General features: G+C 29.2%; 1 long non-coding RNA gene across 1 annotated transcript; it reads left to right on the forward strand.

Moving 5' to 3' along the window:
- Nucleotides 1-10,651: 10,651 nt before the first annotated feature.
- Nucleotides 10,652-11,286, forward strand: LOC136074720 (uncharacterized). Its single transcript, XR_010635370.1, has 3 exons — nucleotides 10,652-10,798; nucleotides 10,938-10,976; nucleotides 11,219-11,286. It is a non-coding gene; the product is annotated as an uncharacterized LOC136074720 (long non-coding RNA).
- Nucleotides 11,287-25,246: the final 13,960 nt, after the last annotated feature.

A 25,246-nucleotide genomic window follows, 5' to 3' on the forward strand; every position in this document is an offset into this window, starting at 1 on the left:
AAGTTATTTTTACTTTTTAAATAAATAACAAATAATTTACTAAACATTTAAACGACAAAAATTTATTAACCTAACTAAGAAAACATAGATGGTTTGACTAATACGAAGACAAGCCTTGAATACTTTTAACCATGATTTGACTTATTTGTTGGCACTGTACAGGGTGACCGGAATATTGTTTCAGTATTTCACAATCAATTTAATTTTAATGTAACATACACAAACTACTGAAGTTACAGTAACAGATCAAGTAACATATGTAGTGTAAATATACTAAGAATTATTCAAATCGGTCTTCTTTTTGGTCCACTGTTAAGGATAACCGATGACGCCATGGTTGTATGGCGACACGAATGGTTTTCATAAGAGATTTTTCCCATTCGCGGATCATCATTTGTTTCACGGAGGCCAGGTTGGGATGTTGTTTAGCGATAACCTTAGACTTCAAAATACCCCACACGCAAAAATCAAGTGGATTCAGGTTGGGAGAGGTCAGAGGCCACTCATCCTTAGCAATAAACTTAGGGCAATTCTGTTGAAGCCATTCTTGCGTTGTTTTAGCTGTATGAGCTGGTGCTGAATCCTGTTGAAAACACCAGTCTCCATTAAGATGTAACAAATTGGTTTCTGGTTGCAAAATTGCCTTCAGGACACTCTCTTGATAAAATACTGCATTAATTTTGGTGCCACATTCAATAAAGACCAATGGCAATTTTCCTTTGCTACACACTACTGCCCATACCTTCACCGAACTTCGATTCTGATACCGCTGAACTGTTCCTGAAGACTGAGGTATATCCTTTATTGATGTTGACCACATGACATTGTTTTTAGCATTAAAACTTTGTTCCATCACGAATAACTTTTCATCAGAAAAAATAATGTTCTGTACTGCACAATGACCCTTACTGACGTAACAACATTTTGCATCTTTGCAGCCTGGAAGTAAGAACAAATGTATAGCTTTCTTCAAGCAAACCATCAATATAAGATGCAGTTGCACGTAATATTGTGATAAGAGCATGAGAAGTTTGTTTGGGTAATGTAAAATATACTCATGTTGACCAAATTTTAATCCAATTTTGCAATTTCTCTATAAAATATGGTTTTTTTTTATATCTTTTTACAGCAGCATTGCCAAGTTGATTGGATGTATGAAACATCTGCTTTGAATTAAGGGTGATAAATAACTTATAGAACAGTTATAAAAATTGTCCTGCATATTTTCTTTTAGGAAAATAACTCAGTATCGCAGCTGTAGTTGTTTCATCAAGAATCACTAATGCAAGGTTAACATCTTGTTTATTGCTTCCGGTATGAGTGACCTGATAATTAATTTTCCTCGCTTTTTTCAAGTTTTCATTTAATAATTGGTCTTTTACATAAACTTTATGAAATACATCCCAAGTAATAAAACCAGCTGGAATATCAACTTTGTCTCTGAAGAAATCAATCAAAAAAAAAAAAGAAAAAACAAATTTTTTTCCATTCAACAAGTTATTTTTAATATTTTTTATTAAATGAATTACATCATATAAAAGATATGCTTTTAAAACACTTATAAGCTGGATGATAAATGAATAGTTTTCCATCTCCAGTATAGGATTTATGTAACTCTGAAAATGCGTTAACATTGGCAGAATGATTATCTGTAACAATAGCTCTTTCTTTAAAACCTGATTGCAGCAATGAGGTAATGCATTCATCAATTTCTTTTTTCAACCATGATCCAGTTGTTCAAACTTCAGGTGATGATCTCGCAACATAAGGAATAGTTTTTTGAAGCCCTAAAGTCATAAAACAACAACACCTTTACAAAGATTACTTTCTGAATCTTCACCAATATATTTACCACTTTGATATTGGGCTGCTTTCTGCAGATACATTTTATACACAAGAAGCACACAATCACTTGATACACAATGTTTTTGTAACCAAACTATTATAGCTTTATATACATTTATATCACCACTTTTTAGATTTTTCTAAGTAAACTAAAAGATGGTAAATGTAGTTGTTCTAACAATAACTTATAAGACTGTGCTGAAGTGTGGCGTAAAATTAGTGCAAAACGTATAATTAGGTACGCGAAAATCGCTATTTACGGAACCGATTTTTATGCTAAAATTTTGGTTCTCGTTTTTTAACTCTTTTTCAGGCAGCGTAGGGCAGATGTATTTTTGTAGAGGTTTTTTTTAGAAACATATATACACATAGATACTTTTTTGAAAGAGGAAGAGCTAATCTTGATTTTTTAAAGACTTTTTGTATGGTTACAAAACTTTTTATGGATTATTTTGCTCCTGAATATTTGGTTGATGTTCACACATGGAATTGTCGTCGAAGAAATGTCGATCCCCCTTTTTTATTATTAAAATAGTTTTTTACATGCATTTCCTATTCACTTGCCAAATTTCAACGAAAAAAAATCCCACCAAATAGTTTAACTTGTGTTAGATTCAGTTTACTACTTTTTTTAGGTAGCCCATCGCAAACGTTATTTTGCGGTGATTCTTATTAGAAACATATATGAACCTAGACTATTTTTAAAAGAAGAAAGGGTAATCTTGATTTTTTCATGACTATAATGTATGGTCAGCATACTTTTTGATGGATTATTTTTTCGAAAATTTTGCATGAAAATTTAGTTGATATTCTCACATGAAATTGTAGTCGTAGAAATGTCGATCCCCCTTTTTTTTATTATTAAAATAATTTTCTACATGCAGTTCCTATTCACATGTCAATTTTCAACGAAAAATAAATACCTTCATATAGATTAATTAGTATAGAACTTTTGGTACCTTTTTTCGTTTTTTTTTTTTTTTTTTTTTGTTTTCGGTAAGCGAAATACGGGGGTGGATAATGGGGGGTCAACTCTGAAAAAATTATTGCAATTTTGTACTATGTTGATTATCAAAATATAGCTAAAAGTGTTTTTGATTCTCTAAAAGAGAGTAAGTTAATTTCTTTTATTTTATAATAATATTATAGTTAACTTATGTTTGAAACAAAATATAATGATAAATCTAAAAACTTATTGTTTTTTTATGTTACATATAAAAAATAATGTTTCACATTAAGACTCTTGTTTTTGAATGGGTTGTTAAGTGATAGTATCAGTTGACAATTTTATAAATACACACCATATATAAATAAGTATACAAATCAGATACTTCATCGGTTTATTCCTAACAAAAAAATTTGAAAGTGTTTTTCGACTATAATAAAAGATATTATTGTTATTATCTTTTTATACTTCGATTGTATACTTCTTTAACTGGACTATTATTTAAATCATTATACTATATACTACCATCCTTTATGTTTACTTATTGTTTAGACGCTACCAAATATTATGCTTATTTTTAAGATTTCATCTAAATATTAATACGCTAATGAAAAGTGCGCATAGTTACGCCTAATGTTCGTATTGTTAATTACGGCTCTGTATTCTGTAAAATACACTATTTCTTAGTTTTTAAGTAGTTTCTTGACTTTTTATGCGCAATTATGTTCCATGCGGTCTTACGAGTTAGGTCAAGAAGCAAATTAGAGCTGATACACTTTTATTTTCAAGAAGAATTGATATTATTCATTGCTTAAAATAAAAATTTAAATAATCGTTCGTTTGTTGTCGGTTGTTTTTATTTTTCAAATTTTTATAGCCTGTTTTCATTTTTTAGAAGAAGTTAGAACTAAAATGACTGGTAAAATAGTTTTTCTAGTACAATGTTTCTTTTTTAGTAAACTGTTTCAGTTTTGTCGTTTGTCTTTTTAGAACATTTTAAGATAGTATTGTTTTATTTTCTAGAGCAGTTAAGAGGAGCTGATAGCTGTTTTAGTAAGTTCAGTTTATTTTCTTATTTATAGATTAAGATTATTTTTTGTAGAAAGAATAATGAGAACAAAATTTTATTTATGTATTTAATATAAAAAGTTAAATAAAATAAGACAGTTGTTTGTGGTTATGTAAGTTTATGTACATAAGTTTGCGTTTATTTCAATCTATTTTATATTTCTCTATATCTTTATGTATATTTTATATTCTTAGGAAAAATTATAAGGAACAGAAAAATTTAAAAAAATTCTTCTGGAATTTGTCAAAAGAATGTTGTGTTATATTTCATTTTAAGGTATCTGAATATGTATTTATTAGAAAATTTTAATTTTGTTCTTAAATGGTTTCATCTTTTTCATTACAATTTTATGAATTGTAGTCTGCATTCTTTGTTATACTAAAAATAATTGATGCTAATAAATGTTGTTTTATAGTTGTTAAAGGTTTGCAAATATGTTTATATTATACTCAAAGTTAAAAAGTTTTGATAAATACGTGTATCTGGTGATATGTTATATAGTTGTTTTATAAATGTGTTTATATAAATGTGTTTTTATAATAGAATGAAATGTATTTTATTTAATGTGTACATGATTGTAAAATGAGGTGTTTTTATATGTTATATAACACTAAAAAAAATAATGTGTTTTTGTAGTTAGTATAACTATAAAACACAATATATTTGAGATATAGATCTAGAGCAAAATTAGTCACCCTTACCAGTCAAGCGGTGTTACTGCTTTAGGTCTAAGTGTTGTCTAGCCTTCAATATAACTATTCTGAAATTGCATAACATTATCTTTGATAATTTTTTGTGTAATGTGGTTACCTTTGGCTTATCTTTATGTTAGTGTCTGTTGTTAAAAATGATTAATAGGTAGTTTCATTACTAGAACTCGCTGATTTTGTTTCATAATGTAAATAGCACAGTGAATATTATTATTATTAGTGCACATAGTTACGCCTATTGTTCCATATTCGTTACGTTTCTGTATTCTGTAAAATACACTATTTCTTAGTTTTTAAGTAGTCTCTAGACTTTTCTTAACCAAGTATTTTCTTAAAGAAGTCACTACCTTTCATGGTACGAGTTCAAAATGTTTAAGTAGACATTAGGTAGATAATGTTTAGTAGCTTGAAATGGTAGGCAATATAAAATCTTTTTAAAATTTTATTAAACTATTAATTTATTGTAATCTTTTTTTAAGTTGTACTTTTAAATTTAAAGCTTCGTGTTATAGATGTTAATATTGAAAATATAGATTAATATAATTCTTAGATGGGGTCTAGCGTTAGAAGATTTTTATGGGTAGTTTCATGCTTTCACATGCTTTTAATAATTGGGTAAAAGCCATGACAACATTATGTTATAAATAAAATTTATCTATAGTATTGTTAAAACCTTTGCTCTTTGAAAAAAATGTTTCTGGCTTTTTAATAAAGGTATAATAATTTCTCTTGCATGAATGAATTGTGGTTTGGGATATAATTGTGTTATTATATGTTTGTTTTTCTATATTTAATATAGCATTAATCTTTTTCGTACATTTTTATTTAAGTTGTTAATTGTTTATAATTTATTAAGATTTAGATTATTAGAAAATTCATGTTTACAGAGTTGCTATTAATCATAATTAAGTTGTTGTACAAAGGACATTGTAGAGGTTTATTTATAAAATATGCTATATATATATTACAAAGAAGATTTTGGTTTTCATATATTTTCACTAACAAATAGTTCAATATATATATATATATATATATATATATATATATATATATATATATATATATATATATATATATATATATATATATATATATATATATGTGTGTTGGAGGGGGGGAGGGGAGTTTACGAACCTGCGTTAATAACCTGTTTTGTATTGTACATAACGCATTTATAAGTTTTATTATGCGTTTTGCTCAATGTTTTCTCCCAACACATGAACTATGACGCTGTCCGCGACTCCAAGGATATATATATGTATATATATATATATATATATATATATATATATATATATATATATATATATATATATGTATATATTAGTCAAAAACATCGAAATTGCGTCAAATGGTACCCCGGGGTACTACTGTCGATTCACAAATAGTCGTTGGGTGCGTGTGATACGTCAATTGTTTACTATCAGTTTGTACATTCTTTAGCATTATTTAACGTGCGTTCAGCACATTTGTTTGGAGTACTTGTCCAACATTTTTATTTCCAGACTTGTCTTTTAAGGTAAGTAAATTATTTTTATTAAATATTAAACTAGAAAAGATGCTTGATTTAATGGTAAAACTTTTGTTTTTTTATTAACTTCCTATAACTTATGATTCCTTATCGCAGTTACACATTTTCTTAACGTTTTCACCTCAAATGAATTTACATTTTTAATCATGTTTCTTTTATTAAATATAATGACATTAAAAATTGTTTTAAGCACGATATAACTATATAGTTTATAGCATTTATTAAAAGCTTTTCTAAAAAAAATATAGAAAATGCATTTAAAAAAAGTGGCATTTGCCCTTTAAATAAAAATGCCATTCCTCCAGAAGCAATAGCTCCATCTCAATTGACAAACAGAGAGATTCAAAGTACAGAAATTCAACCACACAGTAATACTGCTATACAAACATTGTTAACTATTCCATCTGTAGAGCCAACCACACCTAACCCTAATAGGCCAAAAAGGGATTCAAGTGCAAAGTGTCTGACTCCTCCTAATCAACCTATTCCATTAACTTCAAAGGATTCTATTCCTGTATGTTCTAAAAAAAGTAAAAAAAATAAAAATGCTTCAAAAGATGATGATTGGGAGTGCGGTGTTTGTAAAAAAAGTTACAACAGTGATGTAAAAAAAAAATGGAAAAAAATGGGTGCAGTGTTCCTATTGTTTAGTACCTTATCATGAGAGTTGTCAAACATATGAGGACATTGGTGAAGTATTTATGTGTGATACATGTTGTCAACAAGAATGTGATTTAGAAAAATAAGTTAATCAGATATAAGTATGGTTAATATTATAGTTATTATATTAAGAGTTTTTTGTAGGTCTGTTATTTTATTTTCTAAGCTACCTATGTTAAAAGTATATTTTTTTTATATATAAATATAAAGTAATGAAAGTATTATTATAATTTTGTTAACTTATAAGCCTGACTATATTTATATTTTATGAACTTAAAGTCTGATTGAATAGTTATGAATTCAAAACAAGTGTTGATATTTTTTGTTATATTATACCAGATGTTATACTTAATTAATAAAGAAAAATTTAAATATTATTGTGTATTCACGAAATTACCTAACCACTATCACGAAATTAAATATCATATCACAAAATTACCTAACTTTTCTCAATGACTTTTGAGCTTTTATAAAAACTTATCAAAGGACTTAAAATCCCAAAACTGCATAGATTCTAGTAACTTTACTCTATGTACATCAAACAATTAAATTAATTAAGTAAAATTACTGAAATTGACTTTGTAATTACACATCTAGTTAATTTATCACGAACATACCTTCCTTTACCCTATATATATATATTTTTTTATTTTTTTATTTTTTATTTTTTTTTTAATAGAAACACTTTACTATTTCTAATAAAAAAGGATATTTGTTTGTTTCTAAATTTTTTTTTATTAGAAACAAAATAAATTTTAACTTTTTTTTATAAGTCTTTGCTAATATGGTTGCAGGTTTTTCTTAACTTTAATTAAATAAACTTAAGAAAAAGTAATACAGGTGTATTACTTTTGATGATGGCAAATGAATTTTATTTTGCATTTATTTCGTTTCTTTATTTTATAATTTTTCGAGTAAGATTTTTTTAGTTATTTATTAGGTTTTTTTATTTTATTGTTAACGTTAGAGTAGTAAAAAAAAGGAAATAATTAGAGTTGCTTTGATAAATATGTTTAATGAAAATGATGACATTGAAATGGATGATGGGCTAGATGAAGTTATTTATTTACAAGGTGATGTAAGTGCTATAAAGCGTGTTAAAAATAATCGAAGACGAAATGAAAGAAAATAACTTAGGTGAGATGAAATTAATTATTTACAAAAAGAAAGAAACAGGCTAAATCGAGGCGAAGTTAATCGTCACCAAAATGTAGGAAGATCTGTTGGACAAGGACAAATGTATTCTATAGCAAAAAGTAATGCTATTCCAGATTATAATTGTTTAGGAGAAATGAATCAAATTTGTTAGCACTATGGTGCTAAGAAATTTCCAGATGAAACACATTTTTTATGTTGCCATAATGGTAAGGTAGCTTTGCCTCCGCTTTCACCTTTTACACAAGTTTTACAAGATTTATTTACAGTTATGTAGATCGTAATGCTAATGTTAACTTTTTTAAACATATTCGAAATTATAATGCCTGTCTTTCTTTCGCTTCATTTAAAGCAACTGTAGTTCAACCAATAAATCATGAGCCTCCATGTTTTAAAATATGTGGCTAGATTTATCATCGTGTAGGTAATCTTAGGCCAGATCAAGGTATTCGACCAATATATTCTCAACTGTATATATATATAATCCGCTTGCAGCAGTAAATTTCAAAATGCGTTAACGTGGTAATGATTTTTTTTTACGTGATTTAATGTTTCAACTGCAAACTATAATTACTGAACAAAGTCCATTTGCTCATGCATTTAAAAACATGGCTGAATTAGAAGATGAAGAAATTCGTCAAGCGGCTATAGAAGGTCGCCAAGCTTCTGTTTTAAAAATGTCTTTACTTGAAGGGGTTGATAAACGTCGCTGTGATCTACCTTCACACGATGAAGTTGCAGTTGTATTTGTTGGCAAATATGGTGCTCCCCCAACTTCCAGGGAAGTTGTTTTTTACCCAAGAGGTTATCCTTTAAAAATTGTATCAAGTATGTTAGCCAACTTAGATCCTATGATTTATCCTCTCCTTTTTCCCAAGAGGTGATGCTGGTTGGCATAATCAGTAGTGCATAACCCTAGGCGTGCCACACTGTTTAGAAATCATGTTACATTATCTCTGTTCTACAATTATAGACTTTCTGTTCGGCAATTTTTCTGTTCATTATTTTATGGCAAGAAACTATTTCAGCAATATGCTGTAGATGCATATGTAAAAATTGAAGGCCAGCGTCTTGGTTTTATCAGAAATAATCAAGATAAACTGTGAAGCGAGCAATATGATGACTTACATGAACATGTTAACAACATTGCAAACGAACGTAATGTTAGACCAGGGCGAGTAGTTGTTTTGCCATCGTCTTATGTAGGCAGTCAGAGAGCTTTAAAATAAAACTTTGAAGATGCTATGGCAATTATTAAAAAGTATAGTAAACCAGATCTTTTCATTACTTTTACTTGCAACCCAAAATGGCGTGATATAACAGAAAATTTATATCCGGGTCAGACTGCGAATATTTTGTTCTTTTTTAATTTTTTTTTTACTTTTTACTTATTTTTCTATAACTTTCTACTAGCATGGAATCACATAGCTTTTTTAATATTTAATCGTTCTATCGATAATAAAACATTTTTAATTATTTTAGTATGGTTTTTTTTAACAATAGGCTATGCTTGACTCTTCGGTCCTGGAGATGGCGGCTATTATAACTCATTTGGAAAAAGAACCTTCAACGTTAATTGTTTTTTAAGAAAAATAAGTTTTATATAGATTTTTTTTAAATATTTTTGTTACATATTTAACTATTTATCATGTATATAAATTTATTTAAAAAAAAAAGTGAACACAAATTTAAATATTTAATTTTTACAACTGTTTTACATGGTTTTGACACCTCCTTTGTAGCCTTTTTAGCTCATTAGGCCGGATGAATAAAGGAAATCAATGGCTTTTATTCAACGCTTTTAGACTAATTGCTCACCTTTATGTGAAAATATTTATCGATTTTGCTCAAATTTGTGTTAACGTAAAGCGTAACAATTACTTCAAAAATGTCGAATAAAAGCAATTGCTTTTTTTTATCAACCTGACTTATACAAAAATTAATAAAAAGTTTTAAATATAACTAATAATTTTAACGCAAAGTTAAGATAAACGCAAGGCAAAATATATTCCGGACATTTTTCGCTAAATATTTTCTGCATTAGTATAAATTTGGATTGGATGAATGCTGAAATAAACATTTGTTATTATACGTTTATAAATAGTAAGTAAATCGACATATTTGTTTACAGCATTTTTTTTTTTTATAATGGTTATAATTTTTGCTGGATTAAAAATAAAAAAGATAGCTTGAGTAATAAGCTTTAATATTATAGGAGCAGTAAACAGGGATTAGCCTTATCTGGAATTGCGGATATATTTTTCGACTTTTAGTTTTTCCGGATATCCAAAACAATTTCTTTTCATACAAGTTTACAGGTTATATATGAATAAGTTATATTAAGATACAAGTTAAGGTATAATTTTTGTGAATATTTATTTTTTAAGCTTAACTCATCACTCTAAGCAAAATAAAGAAAAGTTTAAAAAAAAATTAAACTACTCAACTAAAAGCAAAATTAAGAGAAAGGAAAGGGAAAATATATTTCCGATATTTTACCTAAACAATTTTTCAAAATTTTTAGATAAGACTTGGATGATCTATGCATATAATTCAAGTCATGTTTTAACAAAAAATTTTTGTATCTTACACAGAACTGATTTGACGATTGTTACTTTTGTTACTTACTGTTGACAATTACATAGTGTTTTGTGTAATTTTACAATTTTTTTGTTATCTTTTAGTCCAATCTACACCTACCACTGGTAAATTTGTATAAGACAATTTTTAGTATTGATTATAGAATTACAAATATAATCTGCAATGAGTGGTAATTTAAACAATTGTTACTTTTTAATATGTATGCATTTCTCGACAATTGCAAATTTATTTTTTATTACAACTTGGTTAACCTTGAGTTACATCTTCAGCTGCTACAATTGGTAAGTTTAAAAAAACTATTATTTTCTAATCTGTTTATTCATGATGTATACGTATAAGAGTTATTTCAAATATGTGTATGCCTTTTTATATCAATTGCAAAAAAAATTTTCATTTATTTCAACTTATTTTTTCATTTAGTTTCACAACCTTCTCCACAATCAGCACAACCTTCTGCTAGTAAATTCATAATATTTTTATTTATATGCACTATTTAATACATTTTTATTATGTTATCCATCAAAGTGCAGTAGAAGTAAAATCAAGAGCAGTATTTAAGTGTTTACATTTTAAAGGTTATATTTGATTTATTAGTCTTTCATTTCATTTGTTCAGCCAATAATTTTCACAAATAGTTGGTTTATATTAAATGTTACATAATGCCATTCAGTACTTATCTATTAACGATTCATTGTCATTAGATCTTACATATGATGTCTATCGGAGATATATGTGTCAGCACCCAGGACCGACTAGCAGTTGCTCATTTTTGTGATGGGTCCAGTTAGGAGGGAATGATGGGGAATCATTTAGCTTGACCTATCATCCTCCTAACAGGGATGCTAGGAGCTACAGCAGAAGAAGAAAACTGTTGTGGAGAAATTCGCAGGCGAAGACAGCATGATAGCAGCTTTGTGGTGAATGGTGGCATACACAATCATTAGGCACCACCTTTTTTGTTTTTTTATTAAAAAATAAATATGTAATATCATCAAGTTTTTTTTCCATTTTGTCTCAATTTTTTTCAAACATTTGAATTATTTATTTAAATTTTTTTGACCCAAATTATTTTAAAAATGAAGTATTGACAAGTGTAATTGATCTAATGAAATATTTTATATGTTTTCAATGTAATTAAAAGTTGTAGTATAGAAAGTAGTCAAGTTGTACCTATAAATAGTTATAGACTTTTAGATACGATCAGGACTTTTTGAGGATTTCATAGCACATATTAGATACAGTGTTAAATTAATGTGTAATATTTTATTGAGTTGATCAATATGAAAAGTCTTTTTTTTAGGGTGGATACTCCAACCCAGATCTTGTAATGTGGTAAAATTTATAAAGTTATGTCTCTATTTTAAATAAACACAATATAAAAACGTTTTTAAATTTCTTTTGACATTTATTTCAAGTTTGAATATGAAGGACGTGGGGGGGGGGGGAGGAGGGCGTTAGTTGTGGCACCCGCCCCTTTTCTAACTAATGTAGTAGAATAAACTTGTATACTAATTTCTTATTTTCAATTAACTCAGTTTAAAAAAGGATCAAAGAGCAGACAAATCAAGGAGTGAAGGTAAATGATTAGGGTTGTCAGGAAAACAAGTCACAAAGTTAACTATCTGAGTAAGAGATTGAGAAATGCAAAAGTTATAGGCTTTAGTGCCAGGGTTGTTAGTATTGAGAAGATAAGGCCAGCGTGATGAGCATTAAAGTCACCAATAACAACAATATTGGCAGAGGGGTAAAGAGAGAGAGCATGGTCAATTTGATCAGAAATTATATCTAAAAGAGTGCAGTCTTGGGAAGTAGGAGAATGATAAAGAACAAAGCGAAAGGTGATAGAGTGAAGAGGTGCTAAGCGGAAGCACATTAAGGAATGGTCAAAGGATTCGAACCTGATTTCACGATAAATAGGTTAATTGATGTGTATGTGTACCCCTAAGCCAAGCATGTGACTATTTAATTAACATTGAGATCAGAAGAAGAAATAGAATTTAAATTAGTTTCACTAAGAGCAAGCATGTCTGGTAAATTTTGAAAGAGGTAAGATTCAACTAATGGAAGGACATAACATAGGGCTCCTTATGTGGCCTTGACAGTTGCGTTTACAACTTTATATTGCATTTACGATTTTTTTTTTGGTGTTTTTTGTTTGATCTAATATTTAAGGAAGCAGTTTTGTATCCGCTATTTTTTAATGCTTGTTCATTTCATTTTTAGATTGATCAAATGTAACTTCGTTTGAGGAACTTTGCGAAAGTCTGTTGCATATTGAAGTAGGTAAGTGTTTGATAATTTCTGATATTAGATTTATATATATATGCGTAGCGAAAACGCGTAACGCATTTCTAAGTAACTCAAACTCATCAAATATATTTTGAATCGTTAGAAGTTATATTGCGTCACTCGCGTCTTTTCAAGTACCGCATTGTAATTAAAGTTATTTTATTAACGCGTTAAAAATCATACAAACAGTTTGTTTTTTTCTCACTATAACAAAAGTTACAAATAAAATCTAAGTTCTTATTTAAAAAATCATTTTTATTATTTTTTTCAAATATGAACTAAATTTTATTTTGAAAAAAATATTTTTCTCATGAAACGTAAAATAATGTTTGTTTATTTTCTTATGATTTTACAGTTGGTTTTTGGTTATTTTATTAACTGTTAATAAATTTTTTCTTATTTAATATGTGAACTCATTATAATGTTTTTAAACAAGAAAGAGTTTTTTTTGTTTATCAGTTACCGATAACATATTCGTGATCATAATTTATTTTCATAAATTAAACGAACGTCATTAAAACTTTACGTTATTGAATTAACAATAAACAAAATATCTTATTAATAAAATATTTACATCAAAATAAATCGTGCATTTTTTAAACTATTATGACTAAAAATAAATTTATATTTAAAAGAAATTTATATATTTAATTCCTTAAGATAAAACTTAAAACACTTAATTTTTTTTAACTTATTTTTAACAACAACAAAAAAATTATTTAACAAACTGTTTCTTTAACAAAAAATCTATTAGTTTACAATGGCGGTTAAATGCTTTTACTTACGACTTTATTTCTTTTGAATAAACGACAATCAAAAGATAATTTAAATATTGTAAAAGATATAAGTTTTTGCGTAGCGCAACTGCTGAACGCGTGGGCAAATCGCCTTTTCGCAAGCAAAATGCGAGCTGCGTAACGCTTCTTAACAAGGCCTGATATATATATATATATAAATATATATATATATATATATATATATATATATATATATATATATATATATATATATATATATATATATATATATATATATATATATATATAAATTAGTAGAAAATCACTTAATAAATTAGTAGAAAATCACTTAATAAAATTTTTTTTCATTTTACACTGTGTTTCATCAAAAAAGACTCATCAGAAATGAATGGTCAAACTAATAAAACTTCAATTTATATCAAAAATTAATTTACAGGAAGTCACAAATATCTTAACTACTGTAAATTATCACACACTTGTATAATTTGCTGACGCTATTAAAAAAGAATTCTGTAGAAATAATTACTTATGCTTTTTAAAAAAATATTTTTCAAAAGGGGGATTTAATGTAACTATTATTTGAGCTCATTTATTTTTATAATGTTTTAGGAGAAACATATTTTCGTGCCTACATTTAGAAATTCCGATTTTTTGTTTAATAAGAATTCTTGGTTTGCATGTGTAATTATTTCAAATTTTTCTTGTAGGCATAGTATGCATTTTTATGAAATATTGTTATATGCAGGCGCTGTTTTAAGGATGGACTAATTTAGTATAAAATCATCAATATTTTTACATTTTAATTCCCATATATATTTTGACAGCATGGTGTCTTTTGAATACTTTTTATTTTTAAAAGATTGCTTATGATTGACAGAACGTTTTTTCCATGCAACCACTGTTATGCCAATATATTGTTTATCAGGTACATTCTTAAAGGAAACAACACATTTATATACCACACTTTTTGATAAACAAATTCCACTCATTGGTCAATTGTTTTTTGTTAACAATTACAATTTTCTGTAGTTTTTTCATTAAGGATTTCTTTTTTGTTTAACAAAGCATTATTGTACCTTTTATAATTCTTTCCATATTTTTTGTAAAACTGTAGCTAACTTTAATTGTATTTCGATTAAAAATTTTATGTAATTTATATATTAGATAAAACTGAATTTGCAAAAAGCCACAAAGTTATTCCTGATGAAACAATCCATATAATAAAACATTGTAGAAAAACCTTACTTTATTTTAATAAGGAAACTTGGAAAAATAAAAACATACATGACTGCTTTGATGTAACAATGGGCAGTTATGACAGAGCAGAAATTTGTGAATTTGTTAGACTTTATATTTTAGATTTATTAAGTAAAATAATCAATATAAAAGATTTAGGCCTTTATCGCAACGATGGTTTAATAGTAATGCGTAAATAATCTGGTCTGCAGCTCAATAAAATTAGAAAAGATATTATAAATTTTTTTTAAATATTGGCTTTCAAATCGAAATAAACATAAATTTAAAAATTGTGAATTTTCTTGATTCATATAAGCCTTTCATATAAATACATTATATATATATATATATATATATATATAAATATATATATATATATATATATATATACAGGGGCTATTCTAGGAAAATAATTTGGGCAGCAGTACCGCCATGCATGAAAAATTTGGCTGAAATATTGCCAAATGTATGCAAAAAAAACAATATTTGCGTAAAAAAATAAAATAGTTCCTCAATTTTAAATTTGGGCAGCGCCCAAATACAGCCGACACTGTCAAAAATGGTCTAGAATAGCCCCTTATATATATATATATATATATATCAGTCGTTGACAGGAAAGGCGTGCGATCACACTCCAATCTTGACAACGCATGTAATTGTTTTTTTTGAAAGCATGATGACAGCTCATTAGATAATTAAAAATGCACTGAATAAAACCGACAAAGAAAAAAATTATAAACAGGCTAACCTAAATAAAAAAGAAACAAATTTTAAACAAAAGAGAAATTAAAAAAAAAATTAAAACCTATAGCTCTAAAAAAAATTAACTAATACTGAAAATCTAAAAAACTAAAACTCTAATAGAAAATTTATTTTGATTATGTTATGTAATTATGTCAAGTTTGAATAAAATGTTTGGTTTGACGAGTTCCTAACTGATTTTTTTTTTTAATAGAAGAATAGCAAATAAATTTTTTTCTTTTTTTAAATGTCTAAATAAAAACATTTTTATGATTATTTTTTATTTATTAATTTATTTTTATATATCATAAGATATATAAAAATAAATTAATAAATATAAGAAAAAAATGTTTTGTTAGACAAGATCTTGGTAAAAAAGTGAAAGATGCCTTAGACAGAAAATCGGAGATTTCTGTGTGAACTTTAGCGAATAAATTTAAGACAAGTGCTTCCACTATACAAAGACTGAAGAGAAATTTTCAGGATACAAATCTTTTAAAAAGAAAAATGTGCCTTAAGAAGAATATAAAGTAGATTTTGTTGAAAAACACAGCAATCCACCAATTGTCCCGAACTACATCCTATAGAAAAATATTGGGCTCTTGTCAAAAGAAAACTAAAGGTTCAATGTAAAAGAAGCCAAAAATATTAAAGACTTCAAAAATGGATTAGAGCTACCAAGAAAGTTTAGCCAAAGACTGTGCAAAAGCTGATGTCAAGTGTGAAACGCAAAGTGCATGCGTTCTCACGTACAAAAACTTCACAAACTTTCTTAAGTGAAATTTAAGAATATTAATATATGTACTTTCGAAAATATATATAACATTCAATATCGAAATACAATAATTAAATAAATATCCTTTAAAATGTCCACGCAGATTTTTTCTGGGATATGTCTCACTCTATGATTTAATTTTATAGAATTTTAAAACTTTATTTAAACGCGTTTAGCTTTTAAATAAAGTTTTAAACTTATGAAAACCAAGAAGAAATAATATGGCGGGCAAATTTAAAAAAGAAAAACATTGTTCAATAAGAATTATATGTTGTTATCATGAGCAATTCTATGGAAAATATTTTGAGAGAAAAATTACAAAGTGTTGCAACACTTTTGGAACACACAAGTAAACAAATTTTGTTAGAAAGTTTACATAGCGTAACAAAAAAAAGAACTTTGTTATGTTTTATGGGTCATTCCATATGAAATCACCTAGACCATGACACCCTTATATCTCAGAATATGTTCATCTTTGCCACACTGGAAGTCCATATTAAAAAATAATAATTGCAAAAAATTTAGTTAAAAGTACACATGGTTTCCAGAGATATCATCAGTTAAAATAATGCTGACTCAGCACTTGACACAGTGATTATCTGAAGTTGCTTCAGATAATCAAAAAGCAACTTTTTTAACTTTTTTAAACGAATTTTAAGGAAATTTTCCCAAGTCATTATAAAGATACTATGTCAAAACATATAGTATCTTCATAATGGCTTGGGGAAATTTCCTAAAATTTGGTACCCCAATAGATTTTTACTTAAGGAATCCAAAAATAGCCCATTCAAGACTCAATTGTCTCAGGAAATGCCTCATTTATCCAATTTTGTTCAAAATTATTGACTTGTAAATTCATGAATCGTGGAGGTAATATTAAGACTGTGGCCCAAAATTCAGAGTAAAAAGTTTAATTGTATATCAATATTTGCGTTTAAAAATTGTGTCTTTTTAGAAAAATTTAAATTTTGTAACGAAAGCAATCGAATTATTTTTTAAAACATTAATTTGAATAAAACATCAAATAGTGTTATTTATTGACTAGTTTAGGACATTTATAGTCATGGGCCAAGAGTGGGCCAGGGGGCCTCTGACCAACTCTGCTCCCAACCCCCTAACTCCCTGGAATTTTATCTTTTTTGAATAAATAAAATGAATTAATAATAAATAATTATTAAAATTCAATTGAAAAGCATAATTTTTTTTTAGTTTAAGTTTAAGAAACAATTTATGTTCATTATTTCAATTCAAATCGGTGAATGCTTACCTCTTAATATATCAAAAGCAAGCAAAAGTTTTGTTTTGTTCATTTTAAAGGTTGTACTTGTTTGTATTTTCTTAAAGTATGATTGTGAATTTTATTATTTTTATATTTTTCGGCAAGTAATATTATAAATAATATTAATATTTAATATGGAGAAATGTGACATTGGAAAAAGTTGTAACATTCATTTCCACAAAAGTGGATTTTCTCGAAAACAAGGTTTTGTTCAATTCAAAGATCTTCCTTGTGAAAAACAAGAAATAATATGGGGAGTAAATTTACAGGAAAAACATTGTTCAATAAGAATTATATGTTGCTATCATGAGCAGTTCTATGGAAAATATTTTGAGAGAAAAATTACAAAGTGTTGCAACACTTTTGGAACACACAAGGAAAGCAAAAAAATGCTATAATAAGTAATCTAACATTAGTTACAACAGAATTGATATGGAAATTAAAAGAAAAACTATTTATTATTTATAAAATATTTTATATTTTCAGTTATTTTAAAAACTTAAAACTAAATTTGTTTCTTAGGTAATATAAAGATTTCCCTAGACTTGGCAAAATTTTTGCAAGAAAATGTTTATGTAACCCCAGGTTGGAAATTCTGCAGTAAATGTTACAAAAAAGCAGTAAAAACTGATGAAGATTTAAATTTACAGGAGGAATGGGAATCAAAAAGTGAGAAAAAAATTAAGTTAGATACCACTAAAGAATTGCTTGGCATTTCACCAGTCAAACTAAAAAGTCTTTCAAAACACAGCAAAATGGCTGCAGCAAAACAAAAGTTTGAGAACACTATTGACAGAGTTGTATAAATGGTCTCATTAGCATATAACATTAAAGAAACTTCTTTAACAACAGAAATAAAAAGCCCCATTTCAAACAACAACATTAACAATGACCATGGTCTAGACATTTCAATGTATAAAATAAAATAAAAAAATTCAAGTGCAAATGATAACACTCGTACCAAAATTATGGACACATACAAAGATATCAAGCTGCTTTGAAGTGTCTGAGTATCTTGTTCGAACAGCAAGAAAAGTTAAAAATGAGCATAAAATTCTATCTTTGCCTGAAAAAAAAACTGGAAACCCACAGAATGATGCCAGGAGAAAAAGATTTTAATTGTTAAAAAAAAACCAACATATTCAAAAAAAGATTATTGCTACTCAATCTTAATGAACTACATGTTGCATTCAAAAAAGACTACCTTAATGTCAAATTCAGTTTGTCAAAGTTTTGTACTCTTAAACCTAAATGGTGCATTACAACTAATGTGCCAGGTACTCATAATGTATGTGTATACATAATCACCAAAATACAAAATTTCTCATTAATGCCATTAGGTGGAATAAAAGTTATAAAGGTTTCATGGCATTGATAGTTTGTTCTCTTGAAAATACAGAATGTATGTTGCATCGATGTAACCAATGCCCTGGTATTGAAGAATTAAAAAGTTTTTTAGCGCAGGAATTTATGGATCATGAGCTTGAAGAAGATATAGCATTCAAGCAATGGCAGAGTACCGATCATACAACACTACTATTACAACCATTGCCACTAGATGAATTTAATGATTTATTAAGACAACATTGACAACCTTAAAGAAAACTGTGAAGAAATTTTTAACTAAAGCAAATGCTGAATTTTAGGAGATTTTGCTAAAAATTATCAATATGTTGTTCGGGATGAGGTTCAAAGTTATTATTGGAGCAAAAGTCATTTACTTTTTACAATTGTACTTTATTTTATAGAGAAAAAAGTCCTTAAACACAAATCTTTTTTGTTACGTTTCAGAAGATGTTGATCATGACACAGGATTTATTTACAAGACTTTATTTAAGGTGATTGTGCAGCACAATTTAAAAATCTTAAAAACTTAATCAATCTTTATCATCACAGTAAAGACTTTGATTTAAATGCTAAATAGGTATTTTTTGCTATCAGTCATGGTAAATTCCCCTGTGATGGTATTGGTGGGACTGTTAAAAAAGTAGTAGTGTGTCAAGAAAGTCTAAAACAAATAACTACTGGGCAGATTTTTGATGTTAATTTAATGTACTCCTTTTGTAAAGCCAAGATAAATGGAATTTGTTTTAAATCATTTTCTAAAGATGAAATCGACCAAACACAAGCACAATTAGAAAAAAGATATTTAGGTGGAAGAACAGTTCCTGGCACAAGGATGTATTATCATTATATTCCAATTGCTTTAAACACTATAAGTTATAAAAAAACAAGTATTGATACATGTATTGAAATACTTGATATCATTCCAAAAAGCAAACATAATAAAGAGATTTCATTAAACATTAAAAAAATGGATTATATTGCATGTTTTTATGATGGATTTTGGTGGCTAGGAACTGCTGAAGATGTAAGTGAGCTTGATATAAAAGTTAAATTCAGGCATCCACATGGACCAGGTAAAAACCTCTTTTGGCCAATGAGAAATAAAAAGTGTTGGGTGCTCAATTCTAAAGTTAAATGCCTAATTTTTACATCCACAACAATATCAAGTCATAGGTACAGCATATCTGATTTAAATTTTGAGAATATAGTAAGTTGCACAGTGGGCCAGAATTCACTTTTACTGGACAAAACTAATAACTCGTCAGATAAAAATAGATTTAGGAACCAATTTTGTACTGTTTACTAATTTGAGGATTGCGGTTTTCATGGTGACATTATTTTAAATTTTGGGTTGCTATGGATACCTAAAGTTTTTTTTCTTTTTCTTTTTTTTTTTAAACATTTTTGCTTTCAACAAGACTGCAAGCAACCACTAATTAGAATTGGAAGTTACTGGAAAAGAAAAAATAAAGATTGTAGAGCAAGATAACGATTGACCAATGACTTGAAGTATTGCAAATTATATGAATCAGGAAAGCTAAATGAAGGAAGCGAATTCCAAAGAACTGATGTTCGAGGAAAAAAACTTGAGGAATAAGAGTTTTTGGAGCATTTAGGAACAGTCACAGAAAAAGGATGACACTTAATTGAATGACGAGTAACACAAGAATGAACTTTAGTAGATGGCACAAGAGACGCTAGCTCTTTAGAGCAGTGTCCATTATAATATTTGTAGAAAAGAGAAAGAGAAACAACCTTACTAAGATGTGATAATGGTTGCAGGTTAGCTGCAAGAGCAGGTCCACCTATGTTTACAATGCATTTTTGCACCTTATCTAAAAGAGAAAGCGCATCATTAGAAGATCCGCCCCAGATATGGCAACAGTATACCATAAAGGACGGATTTGAGATTAATAGAGATAGAGAATAGAATCCGGAGTAAAAAAGTGTCGAGCTCAATAAAGAGATGCAACCTTAGCAGATGCTAATTTTGCAACTGATTTGACATATGGTTGACGAGAAAGATCTGAAGTAAGAGTTAATTCAAGAAGTTGAAGGGTAGATGACTGATCGAGTACACTACCGTTCATAAATATAGTAGATCTAAATTATTGCAATAACAATTGGATGAAATAATTGGGTTTCATCTAAATTAAAGTTCACCAGCCACTGTGAGCCCAATGCTGTAGCAGAAGTGAGATCCTTTTCAAGCTCAAATGCCCCCTCTCAGCAATCAGAGAGTGTTGGCTTCTTATCATGACAAGAATAAATGGTAGTGTCATCAGTGAACAATGCCACCTTAGATGTGAGAATATCTGGAAGATCATTAATGTAAATTAAAAAAAGTATAAGGCCAGGATTAAACCTTGAGGAACCCCTGAAGTGACAGAATAAGAACAAGTGTGCTGTCCATCAAGGACAACTTTAATACTATGATTGGAAAGGTAGGATTCAATAATCTTAAAAGTGTTACCAGATACACCGTAAGAAGAAAGCTTATGAAAAAGACCAGGATGCCAAACTTTATCAAATGCTTTAGAAATGTCAAAGAGCGATAGCCTTAACCTCTCCACCTTTATCTAATGCACAAAAAAATCTATTGGTTATTACTGTTTGCAAATCAGCTGTAGAACGAGAAGATCGAAATCCATAATGATGATCAGAAAGTAAGTTATTAGATTCAAGATGAGAGATTAAGTGTTTGTTAATTACAGATTCAAAAATCTTGCTTATGATAGGAAGAAGACTAATGGGACGATAGTTGGATGAATCAGATCACTCTCCAGAATTTTTGAAAGTAGGGATAACAGATGCCACTTTCCAGCAGGCTGGAAAACAAGACTCTGATAAACACTTGTTCAATAGTTTTGAAAATATAGACGACAGCTCCAGAGAACACTTCTGCAAGACTATAACAGGTATGTTGTCCAGGTCACAAGTTGTAGAAGACTCTAAGCAGGAAATCACTTTAGATACAGAAGCTGGAGTGATACAAATGTCAAGCAATGGATCAACCAGTTTGATGGCTATATCAGGTAGAACGCAACTAGTGGAATAAAGAGACGATATTGATGAAAATTTCTTAGCAAACAATCCGCTTTGACTTTAAGTGAGGTGACAAAGTCTGAACCATACAAGAGAGGTGGAATTACAGGTTTGCTCTTATTATTAATACTATTAAAGATTCTCCAGAAGAGCCTAATTTTTGTGATGAAATACAAGATTTTATGACCTGAGAATAGCAAGCTTTAACGTTACAATGGTTTCTAGCAGTAATAAACAGACGTCTGTTTTCTGGAGAATTGTTTTGCTGATAAGTATTGAAGTAACGGTTTCGAATGGCAATCGCAGCAGCACAGTGTAAGGAAAATCATGGAGGAGAGTGAGGCTTGACCTGGAATCGTCGAGAGGGGAAGAAAGCATCCATGCCAGCCTGAATCCACAAAGTTATGTTGTAAGCACATTTGTCAACAGAAATATGAAAGATTTCTACCCAAGGGCCATCACGAAAAAAATCATGTAAAGAGTCCCAGTCAGCTTTAAGGTAGTTGTAAGAGTTACAATGATAGGGGGATTTAGATGATAAAGAAGAATGAGATTTTTTTTTTTTTTTTTTTTTTAACATCTTTCAACAAGGCTGCAAGCAGCCACTAATTAAAGTTGGAAGTTACTGTAAGAGAAAAGATGAAGATTGTAAGGCAAGATAACGATTGACGGAGGATTTAAAAGATTGCAAATTATATGAATCAGGAAAGCAAGATGAAGGAAGCGAATTCCAAAGAACTGATGTTCGAGGAAAAAAACTAGACGAATAAGAGTTTTTGGAGCACTTAGGAACAGTCACATAAAAAGGATGACAATTGATTAAATGACGAGTGACACGAGAATGAATTTTAGTAGATGGCGCAAGAGACGCTAGCTCTTTAGAGCAGTGCCCATTATAGTATTTCTAGAAAAGAGAAAGAGAAGCAACATTACGACGATGTGATAATGGTTGAAGGTTGGCTGCAAGAGCAGGTCCAACTATGTTTACAATGCGTTTTTGCACCTTGTCTAAAAGAGAAAGGGCATCATTAGAAGATCCGCCCCAGATATGGCAACAGTATTCCATACAAGGCCGGATTTGAGATTTATAGAGATAGAGAATAGAATCCAGAGTAAGAAAGTGGCGAGCTCGATAAAGAGATGCAACCTTAGCAGATGCTAATTTTGCAACCGATTTGATATATGGTTTCCAAGAAAGATTGGAAGTAAGAGTTAATCCTAGAAGATGAAGAGTAGGTGACTGATTGAGTACATCACCGTTCATAAATATAGGAAGATCTAAATTATTGCAATAACGATTGGCTGAAAAAAATTGAGGTTTATCTGAATTAAAGATAATAGCTTTAGAGAGATCAAACCGTGATCAGAAGGACCTAAGGGTGAATGTGCAGAAACTGAGCACTGACTAAGATTAGAAACAAGACATAAGTCGAGTAGCGAAGGTAAATGATTTGGGTTGTCTGGAAAGCGAGTTGGAAAGTTGACTATTTGAGTTAGGGATTGAGAAAGGAAAAAGTTATGGGCTTTAATGCCAGCAGAGTCACTGACATTAGAGCCAAGCCATTCAGTGTGATGAGCATTAAAGTCACTGACAACAACAATATTGGCTGATGGATAAAGAGAGAGGGCTTGGTCAATATGATCAGAAATAACATCAAAAAGAGTGCAGTCTTGAGATGAAGGAGAGCGATATAGAACAAAGAGAAAGGCAGTAGAGTGAAGTGGTGCTAAACGAAAGCACATGAAAGAATAGTCTGGATTCAAGCCTAGTTTCTTGACAAATGGGTGAATTCTTACGAATGTAAATGCCCAGGCCAAGCATGTGACTATTGGAGTCTTTACGAATAAAAGGAAGATAACTATCAATACTAAGATCATAAGATGAGACAGCTGAACTCAAATCAGTCTCACAAAGAGCAAGTAGGTCTGGTGAACTTTGCAAGAGATAAGACTTAACAGAAAAAAAGTTACTTCGAAGATTACAAATATTAGTGAATAATAGGTTTAGAGAACTTGATGGCGATGTTTTTTTGTGTTTTACAGTTTTTGGTACTTTATTCATTTTTATGATTGTTTGATGAACTTGACTCAAAGCATAGATAGTACTCAGAACACTGTTTAATAGCCCAAGCAATTGCCTCTTTACTATTAATAAAACCTAAGCCGTAACAAAGGGCTCCAAATGTGGCCTTGATAATGCACACCAAAAGTACAAACAGGGACACCGTCCATGCACAACATAGCACTGTTAATACTTTGATATTTTTCAGCTGTTGATGGAATTAGCCTCTCTGAGACCCACTACAGAGTTCGGGAAACCTGACTACCAGCTGGCCTCAGAGCCATAAAATTGAGTTTTAGAGCTGTACCCTCATTAGGAAATAATAGAATGAGTTGCCTAGTCATAAAAACAGAGACACAAGCAAAACCCATGCATTGAGTCAATAAGATTCAGCATTCAACATCCTAAACTGGAAACAATGTATTAAAAATACATCTGAGCCAGCCTAATAGATGAAGAAGGAGTGCAAGGCTGGTCAACAGATAGAATCTGTTTACCCCTTAAGCCTTTGCCTAGGAGGCCTTCTACAAGACAGTAGCCGGATACATTTAACATCTGCCCAAGATAAGTATTTTTTATTTAGACACAATCTCTAGCTTTTACTCAACCAAGAGCCCAAAGGCAGGAGGTGTTTTAAGTCAGAGTTGGCATCTCCTAGCCGTTGCCTAAAAAGGCATATCTTACAAGGCAGCAGGTCATGAAGCAGATTGTACTGGGTTACATGTTACCAGTAGCAGGATAACCTGACCAGACAAAAGACAAAATTGCTTAGCAGCCACATATTTTATTAATCTTAACAAATATAAATGGAAAAAAATAAAACTGGGAAAAAAGTAATAAAATTATTGGATTCCTCCCATAATTATCACATTGAGTCATTTATACTACAAATGTAATGGTACTATGGATTTTTTATTTGGTTGATAGTGACACCTGAAATGCCTGGCAATGGTTCATTTTGCATAATTACTAAAGCAACTTTTCTAAAAGCATCAATGTTATAAACTAGACTAATATTAATGTGGCAGTCTGGTTAAAAATTATTTTATGCATTTATAAATTCTAACACATTCCCAATTACTAATTTTCAGTATTTTTAATGCAGTTTCAGGGCTTTATTTTATATTTCATGAAACTACTACATAATTTATATAAAAAGGCGCCTAAAGCTTAAACCTTTTGTGTATATAGTAATAT

Source organism: Hydra vulgaris, chromosome 01 (assembly GCF_038396675.1).
Source record: "Hydra vulgaris chromosome 01, alternate assembly HydraT2T_AEP".
Taxonomy (NCBI): Eukaryota; Metazoa; Cnidaria; class Hydrozoa; order Anthoathecata; family Hydridae; genus Hydra; species Hydra vulgaris.